General features: G+C 44.9%; 1 protein-coding gene across 3 annotated transcripts in view; it reads left to right on the forward strand.

Annotated features, from left to right (window-relative positions):
* The window catches only part of LOC126471424 (zinc finger CCCH-type with G patch domain-containing protein), a 176,790-nt gene that overhangs the window by 63,911 nt on the left and 99,907 nt on the right, over positions 1 to 12,972 (forward strand). The window lies entirely within an intron of this gene.

Here is a 12,972-nt window from a genome sequence, read left to right on the forward strand (position 1 = left end):
CTTGTAGAGTGTGGAACAGTTTCCTGAGGTTCTGTAGATGTTCCTCTGCTGTGGCCACAGTGACAACAATGTTGTTAAAATAATGAATGCATCCCAGAACATCTGTAAACAATTGTTTGCAGGGTCTTCTGCCTTGGGCCAAAAAGGCCTCCTGCCATTTCTATCCTTCAAAGTGTTGTTGCAAGAATTGTTGAAAAATAGCCTCTCTGGACATGCCTAACAGCTGCTACTGCTGCACTGGGTCCATTTTAACACAACTTTACACTAGGTTCAACCACTATTGCCACCACTTATGTTGTAACTTGCAGCATAAATAATAGTGTGGCACATCAGTCAGCTGATATATTTAACAATTCAGGTTTGATACAAGTAGATTTACAGTGGTGCCTCTCTCTGGCAACTGAGCTCAGCAGTAGCAGAGGCAGAAGAAGCAGATGATGATGCGCAGTTATCAGTGTCTGTACAAATTCCCAATGTTTATACAGTCCAATCTTGCCACGTTCACATATGGTGATGAAATGATGAGGACAATACAAACACCCAGTCCCCATGCGGAGAAAATCCCCAACCTGGCCAGGAATCGAACCCAGGACCCTGTGATCCAGAGGGAGCACTGCTAGCCACTAGACCACAAGCTGCAGACAGAAGAATCAAATGAGTTATAACTGTGGCCAGCCGGCAGCAGCAGTATCAGTGGCTTTTGATGCCTGCCGATAGGGGTGGTATCTGCATGGGTTACCACACCCACCAACAGTTGTGATGAAGTGTTTCTTCAAATACAGAAAAGTAAATATTGATCGTCAGCATTTGATATAGGACTTAGCCATTATTAATTCTAGCCACACTGTATAACAACAAAAGAATGAGTGTTAAAGTACTTGCCATATTTGTGTTTTACCTCGAGTCTCTGGATGGGGGAGAGTGGGGGGCAATGCTAGCCTTGTATGTAGCATTCAGAAAGCTGGATGTACTCTTGGCTCACACCTAAGGTCAAGGTGTCACAAAACTTGGCTATATAATGGAGATCTGGTAATCCCAGAGTTCCTGAGCAAGGGTCTAGAGACTGATGCTTGTCTTCTATTACTGTAAGCCATTGCCATGTTTTAGCAGTCACTATGCAGCAGGACAGTGGAAGGTACCAGCCTGTATAAAAAATTCTCTATCTCAAGTTGTGCTGTGTGCTACAGCTTGAGGACTATTCCAGTGGAACAGTGACATGGAAAGCCATCGGACTCTTGAAGTACATCACACTCCTAACTATAATGAAGAAGTGGTAAAGTGTGGTGCCATATGTATCTAGATACATATGAGCTTCAAGAGGAGTGAGTAGACAGCAGGGTCAGAAAATGCACAACACAGTACAGATGGTGAATGGTACTTTAGAAAAAACAGTAGAATTTAGTTTGACATTTGACTCAATGAAAGCTAGATTTAAGTTGAAAATGTGATCATACATTTTAAACTTCGTGATGTTTTTCAAGGGCTAGAAATTTATGGACACTGCTATGGGTTGTGAAGGTCAAAAATACGAAGGGCATTCAGTAAGTACTGCAACACTTTTTTTTCTCTCAGCCAATTGCAGCTGAAGAAATGTGGAATGTATTGTGAGACATCTTGAAATATTCCCGCTTCAGCCCCTATAGCTTCATGAAGTTCGGATAGATCATGGCACTATATGTAGCCTTCAGTGTGGCGTCTGTGATGGAGGTGCATTCTGGGCAGAGATCTGTCATTGAGTTTCTTTTGACAAAAAAACAGTGTGTCGCAGATATTCATAGGCACACAGCTGTGACTCCAGCAATGTTGGAACGTACAGACACTGTCATTCGAGGTGATTAATGGATCCTGATCAAATGTCTCGCTGCTCAGCTGGACATCTCTGTTGGTAGTTCTAAACAGTCATACACCAGTTAGGGTACTTAAAGGTGTGTGTCTGCTGGGTTTCTCTCTGCCTAACAGAAGACCATAAAGAGCAACTAAGGACCATCTGTGGGGAACTGCTTGCGCATTATGAGGCTGATTGTGACAATTTTTTGCCGAACATCATCAAAGGAGATGAAACATGGGTTCATCACATTGAACTGGAAACAAAATGGTAATCCGTGGAGTGTCACCACACCATCTCTCCTCCAAAGAAAAAGTTCAAAGTCACTCCCTCAGCTGGTAAAGTCATGGTGATTGTCTTTTGGGACTCGGAAGGGGCTTTGTAGGGTTTTGATGTTCTCCCTCATGGTGCAACGATCAACTCTGAAGTGTATTGTGCTACGCTTAGGAAATCAAAGAAATGACTTCAGAGTGACAGTGTCTCAGAAATGCAAATGAACTACTTCTGCATGACAACACAAGGCCTCACATAAGTCTGCGCACCCGAGAAGAGCTCATAAAGCTTCATTGGACTGTTCTTCCTTATCCACCCTACAGCCCGGTTCTCACACCTTCCGACTTCAGTCTGTTTGGCCCAATGAAGGAGGCACTCTGTGGAAGCAGTAGGTGAAGGATGGGGAGGTTATTGATGCAACAGGATGTTGTCTCCAATGTTCACCAGTAGAGTGGTACCTCCCAGTAAGCTGGTGTAAGGCCATCGCATTAAGCAAAGATAATGTTGGAAAATAGTATTTTGTAGCCAAAAGAGTGGGGAATAGTACGATTTATTGGAATCCTGAATCAAATCAGTCTGCTCTAGAAAAGATGTGTTGTATTACTTATTGAACACCCTTTGTATGAAGCAAATGCCAAGTCATAGCTCTTGATGGAGGAATGAAATACTCCACTGTGTAAACTGCACAAGTAAACACCTAGTGTGACACAATGAATGCTTTGTCTTCTTACAAGAGAAAAAAAACTTTGGAGATTAAGTTAGGTAATTAAGTTCATAATGTGATGAGGTGAAAAGACTTAAGATTCTCTTCTGCCCCCTACACTTGCAACATCTCTTGCACTCATGCTTAGGCAAAAAACTAAAAAACAAATGCATATTCTCTGACTCTAACCACAAATTCAATAAAAAATAAGTACTCATGCAAGTGCATCTGTAGAAGTAATGTTACAAATGAGCCTATTGCTAACTAGAAACGAGGTCCAACAAATGACAAAGTTCCGGTGATCAGCAAAACTTTACTACTTGAAGTAGCTGAACTAGGTAGAATTTTAGGAATAAAACTACAATAAAAATATTGTATCACAGCATAAGCCATCTCCAGCTTATTAAAAGAAAAAGTAAACCATAAAATGCACATTCTGTCAGATTATGATGATTCTGTGATGCACATTGAGGTCTGCTTGAGCAAACTGTCAAGTCCTCTCAATTCTCTTCCATCTGATTTTTATTCTCCAACTTGTGGGGAGACAGAAACTTCACTGATAAATAACTTCTATACTGTGTCAGAATGTGAATTGGTTCAAAACAAATGTTAGGGTAGGGAAGACCCATGTGCCTGTGCTTTCAGGGTGCACATTTTAAACTAACTAATGCCCCTGTGGCTCAGGAGAGATAGCCCCACCAAATGAATGACCTTAGCATAGACAGAACAAAAGGCAGAGTGCTCATTTATGGAAACTGTAGTATCTGCACAGGTGTGACAACTCCACTTCACTAGATGGTTGGCACGGCTACTTCATGGGCCGACAGTGCCTTACAACGGAACTCGCTGTGTGAGTCGATCTACAGGAAGCAGAGTGAATACACGTAGAGATGAGTGTAGTACAAACTGAGTAGCTGGTTGCAGACAGCTAACAGCTAAGTGCTCAACACAACACGTGGCATGATATGTTGGGTGAGATGTGTGATGCTTGAACTCTTTAGTAAACATCAGCCCATCTGGCCTGCAAGTAAACAACTCTGGCAGTTGGGTCTGCCCATTTTACATGTTACATGCACCCTCCATGGCAGGTTTCTGCACTATCCCACTGCATTACCCAAATTAGCTCATCTGCCTTCATCGTGATGTCCAGTGGTGGGGATACAAAATCCCTTTCCCCTGGAAAGGCCGAAAATGAACAGGCTTGGGTTGTGACCTCTGATGTAGAACTGAAGAGGACCCTGGAGAAGCTGACAGTGGATTTACCACAAAGGGAGGCTATGCTGACACCTCCGGCACCACCGGAAGTGTGGAAACCATAGAGGCTGTGGCAACTGGTGGTCCACTGATGACAGTGGAGGTGATGACACCTCCATTGATGAAGGGGATGAGGAGGTGGAGAAGGTGGAAGGTGGATCAAAGTCTACAGCTCCACATTGGCAGGTGTCGGTGAGGGCTTCACTCGGGTCTGCTGTTGCAGGCACTGGGAGAACAGCAGAGAATGTCTAGGGGGTGGAAACATGACAGCACACCACTGCAAGTGGGAGCCCTCATCTGCAACAGCGTCGCGACTTTAACTGCCACCTGGTAGAAAAGCAGGCCGCTGTGGGGATGTCACAGCAGGGTGCGAGTGGAGATAATTTTTGTGGCGGGTCAGCTGCTACTTACCAACATCCGTTACTGACAACTACTCACCTTTGTAGCCACCCTTGCTGCTGGCTGGAGAACCGGGCCCAAACTACAGCTGTTGGAGCAAAACGTGGTAGTCTGTGACATGCAACTCATGGTGCAGCAAGTCCTGGTGACCCCACATTTGGCACCTGTGCAGACGTTCCACTACACTGCACCTGCTGACTGGTGCCACCCAGTATGTAGAAAGAAAGCCCAACAACACATTGTCACAGGAAGTGGCAGATACGGATTTCTTTATTTGGGTCTTAAATGAATGCACGAAGTATTCCACCCCCGAGTTAGAAGTCAGGTGAAATGGAGCGGTAATCAGATGCTGGAAACCGTTGCGAATGCGAAATTCCTCAAACTTCTGTGACATTAATTGGCAACCTTTGTTAGATACCGGGGTTGTGGGGGATCCCACGGTTATAAAAATATCGAACAAAGCACAAACTGTGGCAGTTAACAATGTGGGGGAGAGTTTGACTACATACACGAAACTGGACAACACATTGACCACCAGCAACTGCAATGTGCCGAAAAAGGGGTCAGAAAATTGACACGCACCCTGTCCCGAGGGTACTCCGAGACCAACCGACGAGAGAACTGGCACGGCGGTGAAGCCTGGTTCTGTGCACAAGCTCTGTAAGAATGCACCAATTGTTCAACTTCACGATCGGTCACTGGCCAGTGGACGTGATGTGCCAATGCCTCCATACGAGTCATACCCCATTATGACACGTGCAGCAACTTAAGTATGTGAGGTCACAACACTGGCTGAACCACCACACAGCAGCATTGCCTCTCCGTGGCAAGCATGAGAACCCTCTGGACAACTGTGGAGGAGGACAGTTGTATGCCACGCAGGATCAACACCCAGAGGTGTGCTCTGGGGAACTCAACTGGACCACCAAAACAATATTCTAGAAGAGCAGTGGCTGTCATAACTTTGTGCACTGTCAGTGGAAAGTCTGACAGGGTTTGTTGCCAGGCTCATTGGCGTGCTGGGCGGTAGAGCAGTAACAAATGTCATAACAATAGTTACTGGGAAAGATGGTCCACCACTGCAACTGGTGGGTGTCCTATCCGGAATCTTGGAATGAGGTCCAAATAATGAAACCAGCTACTTAATGGTCAATGATGAGGGGCGACCTTACCCCATACAGGAAGACATGGAACCATTTAATCCTGAAAATAATAGCTCGTCTCTCTTTTCCCACCTATGAATAATTATGCTTTGCAGTGGAAAGCATGTTTGATACATAAGCGATGGGCTGTTCGATGCTGTTCAGGTTACGATGGGACAAAATGGCTTCGATGCCATACTGGGATGTTTCGCAGGCCAGGGTAAAAGGTTTATCTGGCATGAAGAAAGACAGACAGGGACTGGAGCATAAATGTTGCTCGAGAGACTGAAAAGTCCATTGACAATCTGCTGACCAGACAAACTTAACGCCCTTCTGGCGAACCCGGTTAAGAGGCTGTGAAATATGCACAGCCTGGGGAATGAACTGAGCACAGTATGACAGCTTACCCAAGAAAGATCAGACATCCTTCAGATTCTTGGGCACCACTATCTTGACAGTGGCCTTGAGGTGGTCATCCGTGGGGAGAAGGCCATCTTTACTAAGAATATGACCCAAAAAATGGAACCTTCTGGGAGAAAAACAACTGCACTTCTCCAGCTTGCAACCAAAGGCCATGCTCCAGGAGGAATTGGAAAACTAATTGAAGGTTTTCTAAATGCTTCTCCCAAGTAGGGCCCATGATCCAGGTGTCATCAATGTAATTGATGCAACAGGGAATGTCCTGAATCAGCTGTTCCAAATACCATTGGTAACTTTCCGACACAGGTGAGATTCGAAAAGGTAATCTCAAAAGGAGTGTCGAGGGACAGGAAAGTCTGAGAAACTGTGCCCAGCAGTGACTGTAGGTAAGTATCGTGCAGATCAATGTGGGGAAGAATATTATACCCCCAACAATTAAACCAAAAACTCTGCCTGCTGCAGAGCGAGACATGAATCTATGACACAGTGCATGTTGACCATCTGTTTAAATTGACATAAAGATGCTTGATCCCATCAGGATTCTGAATCGCAGCCCAAATGATGGCCCAATTTCAGGCGAAATAGGAGAGACAGTGCCCTGATCCTGCCAACAATGCAACTCAGACTAAACCTTGTCTCACATGGCAGAGGGAATGGGGGTAGATGACAAAATTTGGCTACTGCCGACAGCTTATGACAAACGAGCCTCAAAGTATTTTGCTTGGTCCAAAGTATTCTCAAACAGCTGGCTGTAGGACTGCAGTAGGGAGTCCAAATTGTGAAAAGGAATGGGTTGAGACACTAAATGCACTTCATCAACAATCTGAAGCGAAAAACAGAAAACATGTTAAGGCATATTTTGTGATGGTGAATTGACTACTAACAAAGTAAGTTGCCGTTTCACATTCTTGTAAAACGCGGAGACGAAGTACTGCCCCCACAAAGGAATTCTCTGTTTTACTATAAAACACAACCTGACAGAGTAGCCATTGCAACTCCAGGCACCACAAGAGCCCTCTACAATCCAAGTTAACTAGGCTGCCCATCGCTCCTGTGTTTGCTTGAAATTTGGCTGGATGCCCATCCACTACCAACATCAGCAAAATACACTAAGGAAACATATACAAGGCGTCAGAGGCAGCACCAGAGTCTAGTGAAAACACCGGAGCATCCAAAGACTGACCCACGATTCGCAAACTGTCACAAACAGTTGTCGAGTGACCTATCTGCTGGCGTATGTCGCACGTGGCCTCCACGTGCATACAATTGCAACAAACTTGTAACGAATGAGAATCACATCAAGACCACTGGCTCACCCAACAAGCAGAAGGAGAATAATAAAGAGGATCTGAGAAACACTGCTGGTGGGAATTACAACGCTGCAAACAGTGCGAACCTGCCGAGCGTGGATGGGGCAGGGATGGGCACATGGGCACAACCGTGGCACCACTGCACCGGAATCGTCAACGGCAGCAACACAGTTACTTGACAAGAGGTGAGGCCACCAGGGGTATCCTGCAGAGCACAAGGTGCCGGTTACTGTGCTCACCCAATTGCATCCCCTGCCTATTATCACAAAGGACATTCCTCACTGCTGCCATAAGCGATTCCACAATTTGGGGAACATCGGCTAAAGAAGGGTTTGAGAACTTCAACACCCTACTGTGAACCTCATGATCAGAAGCTAAACTGACAACCACGTGCCAAATTAGCAAGCCTTTGTGAGAGGTAGCACATTTGGGACACTTAAAACACTTGTGCAAGAGGCCCTGCAAATCAGCAATCCTGGCCACATATGACTTCTCAAGGTGCTTGTGGTGCTGGTTAAATTTCAACAGCACTGCCACCACATGGGTTGGATGGTCAAAATACTGTGTAACCAAATGACAAAGCTCATCAAAGGACAGTTTCTCGGGCTCTGTGGAGGGCTTCAAATTTTGGACAACACTGTATAAACCTGCGCAGCTGGACTACACGGTAGCCTTATCAACTGAATCGACAATATGCCTTACCTGGCACTGCAGCAGGAACTAGCATAAGTAATTCTCCCACCTTTCCATTGACTCATTGAAACTGGCAAACGGCATTGGGGGTGGCGCAGAAAACAGAACCTGAACCCACTGCTGCTGTAGCTGTTGCTGCTCATTCTGTCGGTGCAACTGTTCCTCCCAGCATAGAAGAATTGCCAGGTTTGTGGAGGCCAAAGGGAACACTAGGAAAAGGTGAAATAAAGTATAGGGGTGCCACATGCGTAAAAACATCCTTCGTCACACTTTAGTATCTGCACAGGTGTGATAACACCGTTTCACTACAAACTTGGTTCAAATGCATCACAGGCTGATGGTGGCTTGATGACAGCTGGGGAACAGAACCTGTGAGAGGGAAACAAACTTACTGTGCAAGCCAATCTATGGGAAGCAGAGTGTCCAAACTTATTTTGAGACAAGCATGAGAAGAACTCACCATGTGTCTGGTGCGGATGACTAATGGCTAAGCACATGGTACAACACAAGGCACAATACAGACACAGCCACAGTCACAGTCACCCCCCGCCCCCACTCCTGGCACTGTTTGCTGGTTTCAGTGAGTCTACAGAAAGGTGGGAGAGTTACCTGCACCAGTTCGTGCTGCACTGCCAGGTAAGGTGTATCATTGGTCCAGTTGATAAGGCATCCTTATTGTTGTCCAGCTGCACAGGTTTATACAAATTTCTCCAAAATTCGAAGCCCTCCACAGAGCCCGAGAAAGTGAGGTCCACAGTGGTCAAACTCTGAGTAAGCAGTGCCCTGCCCGGCCTGCTGCCACCTGCGGGTGAACACCACTGCTAGTGTGTTTGCCCATACTACGTGCTGCGTGCACCCTTCATGGCTGATTTCCACACTGTCACACTGCACTACCCACACCAATTCATTTGCCTCCATCATGATGTCCACTGGCAGGGATACTGAAGGAACAATACTTAACACTTTGCTTCTGTTCCTCTCAACAGCTACTGCAACTGTAGCTACAAAGTACACTTCCCATGTACTTTTATTCTGTGTAACAGTTATCTACCACTCAATGAAGCTATGGATAGAAAGATAAGCGCTCTCTCTCTCTCTCTCTCTCTCTCTCTCTCTCTCTCTCTCTCTCTCTCTCTCTCCCCCCCTCCCTCTCCCCCCCTCTCCCCCCCTCTCCCCCCCTCTCCCCCCTCCCTCCCCCCTCCCCCCCTCTCCCCCCCTCTCCCCCCTCCCTCCCCCCCTCCCCCCCCCCTCCCCCCCCCTCCCTCCCTCTCCCTCCCTCTCCCTCCACGGATTCCAGTTTGAGTTCATGAAGCATCTCTGTAATAATCACATGTTGATCGAACCTATCGGTAACAAATCTGGCAGCTTGCCTCTGAATTGCTTCAGCATCTTCCATCAGTCCCACCTGGTGGGGATCCCAAACACTGAATAGTGGATCACACTTCGGTTCTATTAGAGGTCTCCTTTAACAGGTGAGCTACAATTTTCTAAAATTCTCTGAACAAACTGAAGTCAACCATTTGCCTTCCCTACTACAGTCCTTACATGCTGGTTCGATTTCATGTTGCATTGAAACATTACATCTAGATATTTAATTGATGTGGATGTCAAGTAGCACACTACTAAAGCTGTATTTAAACGTTGTAGGATTGTTTTTCCTAGTCATCTGCATTAACTTATATTTTTCTACATTTAGAGTAAGCTGCCATATATCACACCAACTATAAATTTTGTCCAAGTGATCTTGTGTCATTTTACTCAATGACACCAATCTGTACACCACAGCATCATCAGCAAACAGCCTCAGATTGCTGCTCAACCTGTCCATCAGAGTATTTATGATTTCTGTAATCAGTACTAAGCAACACTTGAGGTGGTGTAAAGAGTGACTCCACTTGACTGTGGATGACTGGAAATGAGTGATTTGGAGTGACGAAACATGCCCTGTCACAATCTGATGGAAGGGTTTGGTGAATACTTGGAGCATGTTCTTTGTCATTATATGTAGTGCCAACAGTGAAGTACAGAGGAGGTGGTGTTAACAATAAGGGGATGTTTCTCGTGGTAATTGGTGTGATTCTCTTATTATGCTTAAAAAAGATCACTAAATGTGGAAGGTTATGAACACATTTTATGGCATTGTGTACTGCATACAGTAGAGGAACAGTTCACAGACGATTTTCTTTCTTTCTTTTTTTTTCCCCACCATGACAATACATCCTGTCATAAGCAGCATCAGTGAAGCATTGGTTTCTGGACAGTAACATTCCTGAACTGGCCTGGCCTGCCCAGAGTCTCAACCTGAAGACCGTGGGATGAATTAGAACATCAGCATTGCTCCAGACCCCAGTGTCCAACATCACTACCTTCTCTGGTTTTAGCTCTTGAGGAAGAATGGGATACCATTCCTCCACAAACATTCATTGTCCCCAGCAGAGTTAAAACATCATAAAGGTGAAGGGTGACACACCCAATATTAACGTCTCCTAATAGAGTTTAGATGCTTTTTATTGGATAGTGTATAACATTCTAAGACACCTACACAATTAGTACTTCCAGGAATGTTTATCCATTGTCATAAGGTCTTTCCTTTCAAGATTTTTTTAAAGTATGATGTGTAATGTGCTAAATTTGTGCAGGACAGTGATGTTCTTCAGAGATCAGTTTTGAATGTGGCAGTGTTTGCTATAGTAATAAATACTGTTTTTGTCCCTGTTTTAGGCTCCCATCTAGTGTTTGTGAATAACTTTTCTATATTTTGCTTCTCCTCCAGCCACACAACTACTCCTCATTTCTTGCAGCTGATAATTAAGCAATTGGAGGAGGTGACTGATAGTATAAGTTTTAAATTTTCATCAGTTGGATGTGTGTGTGTGTGTGTGTGTGTGTGTGTGTGTGTGTGTGTGTGAGAGAGAGAGAGAGAGAGAGAGAGAGAGAGAGAGAGAGAGAGAGAGGTGAGTGTGTTAGTGCCTGTGTGCAAATGACAGGCAATGTTTTTAGTTTTGAAACTTCAGTAAAATTTGTGGATCTCACTTTTGATGACCTTCATATTCTGCACCTGAAGGATTTAAAGGATGAAATGCATCGAGCATATTAAATTGTCTTAACCACATGCCATGGGGAGTGGACCAAACACCTCCATTACAGTTCTGCATAGAATTCACCTGAGATTGGTGGAGGAACTTAGGCAACTTGGTGTGGACCATATTATTGTACTTAACCAAGAGTGAAGTTGCTTGCCACCCTGTTTGATGTGGATGCCCAAAATTACTTTACATTTAGCTGAGTACAGAAAGAATGGTAAGCCAGAAGACGTTTGTTGTGCCCATGTTTTACAAAGTGTTATCTGATCAACACATTGATATTGTAGCATGATGTGGAGGACACTATCATCTGCTCCACAGTGTTTTTCCAATGTCAAAGTTTGCTTACTCAGTGAATTAACTGTATTGTTGCACAATTATATGAAGCCTTGAGAGCACTGGAGGTAAAGGGGAGGGACAAAGATATGGAAACACCAAAAATACAACACATTATGATACCCAGTATGGTTTAGGAAAATTGTAGGCATTCAACACAGCTTCCAGTCATCTCAGAATGGATAAATACAGGTCCTGTATGGTTTTCAAGGGAATCTTATACAATCCTTACTGCAAAGTAGTGCCAAGTTCAGCTAATGACGATGGAGGTGTATAGTGATCATGCACCCTCCTGTACAAAGTAGACCACAAAGACTCGATAATATTGAAATATGGTGACTGTGCTTGTCAGGGGAGGTACAACAGTTCATCATTGTGCTCAGTCGTGGACAGTGTGAGCTGTGTGAAGAGGGGCTCTGTCATCTCGGAACACGTCGTCACCATTGGCGAACAAATACTGTACTGTCGGAAGGATTTAATCGGCCCAAATGTTCGTATAATCCTCGGCAATAATATGACCTCGCAGAGTAACATTGGAGCCCACAGAATAACATAATACGGTTCCCCCATTCGTCACCGACCTGCCACGTTTCACTCTCGGCAGCAAGCAGTCAGCATTGTAGGTGTGGGATGGCGTACGCCAGATGTAAACTCGGCCAGAAGTTGGAAACAGTGTGAAACAAGACTCATCACATCAAATGACTTTCTTCCATTGCTCCATAGTCTAGGTTTTATGACTTCAGCACCAGTTTTTCCTGTTACAGGAATTTGCATCACTGATCAGTGCTTTTGGAATTCCAGCTCACACTGCGATTCCCAGCTTATGGAGCTCCATTTGTGTTGTTTTGGTGCTGACGTGGTTCACGAGTGTGACATTCAGTTTGGCAGTGACTTCTCACTGGTCTTCCTCTAATTTTTCGTCACAGTCTTCGCCAATGACCATCTGTCTTGATCACTCGTACACACTTTCATCCGTATTGCGACTTAGCAGATGACATTTTTCCACTTTCTCTGTACGTGGTGTGAATATTCGATTCGGTGCCTCGTCAAACACCAAACACTTTGGCTACCCGGTTAGGGAAGTGCTCACCGTACGAACACAAACAAGTTGACCACGTTAGTATTCACTTCCTACATAATGCACTCACAACCACACGAGAACGCTGTTCTGAACGTGACTGACACTGGCAACATATTGTGCACATTGTACAGGTGCTATTCGTGGTCAAATATGTACGTGCAGTCTGCTGACTTGGTTAGCATCTGCATTTGTGTTCAGGCCTGCATTTCTTGCAGTGATTCCATAATTTTGTCCAACCCCTGTATTTCTAGTGCTAAACTCCTAATCTCCTCTGACTTCAAAAACTGCCCTTCAGGCTACCAGTGGCATGTACCCTGCCTGTAAACAATTCCAGATTATTCGTGTTGCCTTCATCTACCTAAAGAGCCAAAAAGGGGTGCATACCAATGTATGTTGAGAGTTCAGAGAAATAAAGTAGCCAAGCACGCTCCTATTGAAAATACTGTGGATCTG

This window comes from Schistocerca serialis, chromosome 3 (genome assembly GCF_023864345.2).
Source record: "Schistocerca serialis cubense isolate TAMUIC-IGC-003099 chromosome 3, iqSchSeri2.2, whole genome shotgun sequence".
NCBI classification, from domain to species: Eukaryota; Metazoa; Arthropoda; class Insecta; order Orthoptera; family Acrididae; genus Schistocerca; species Schistocerca serialis.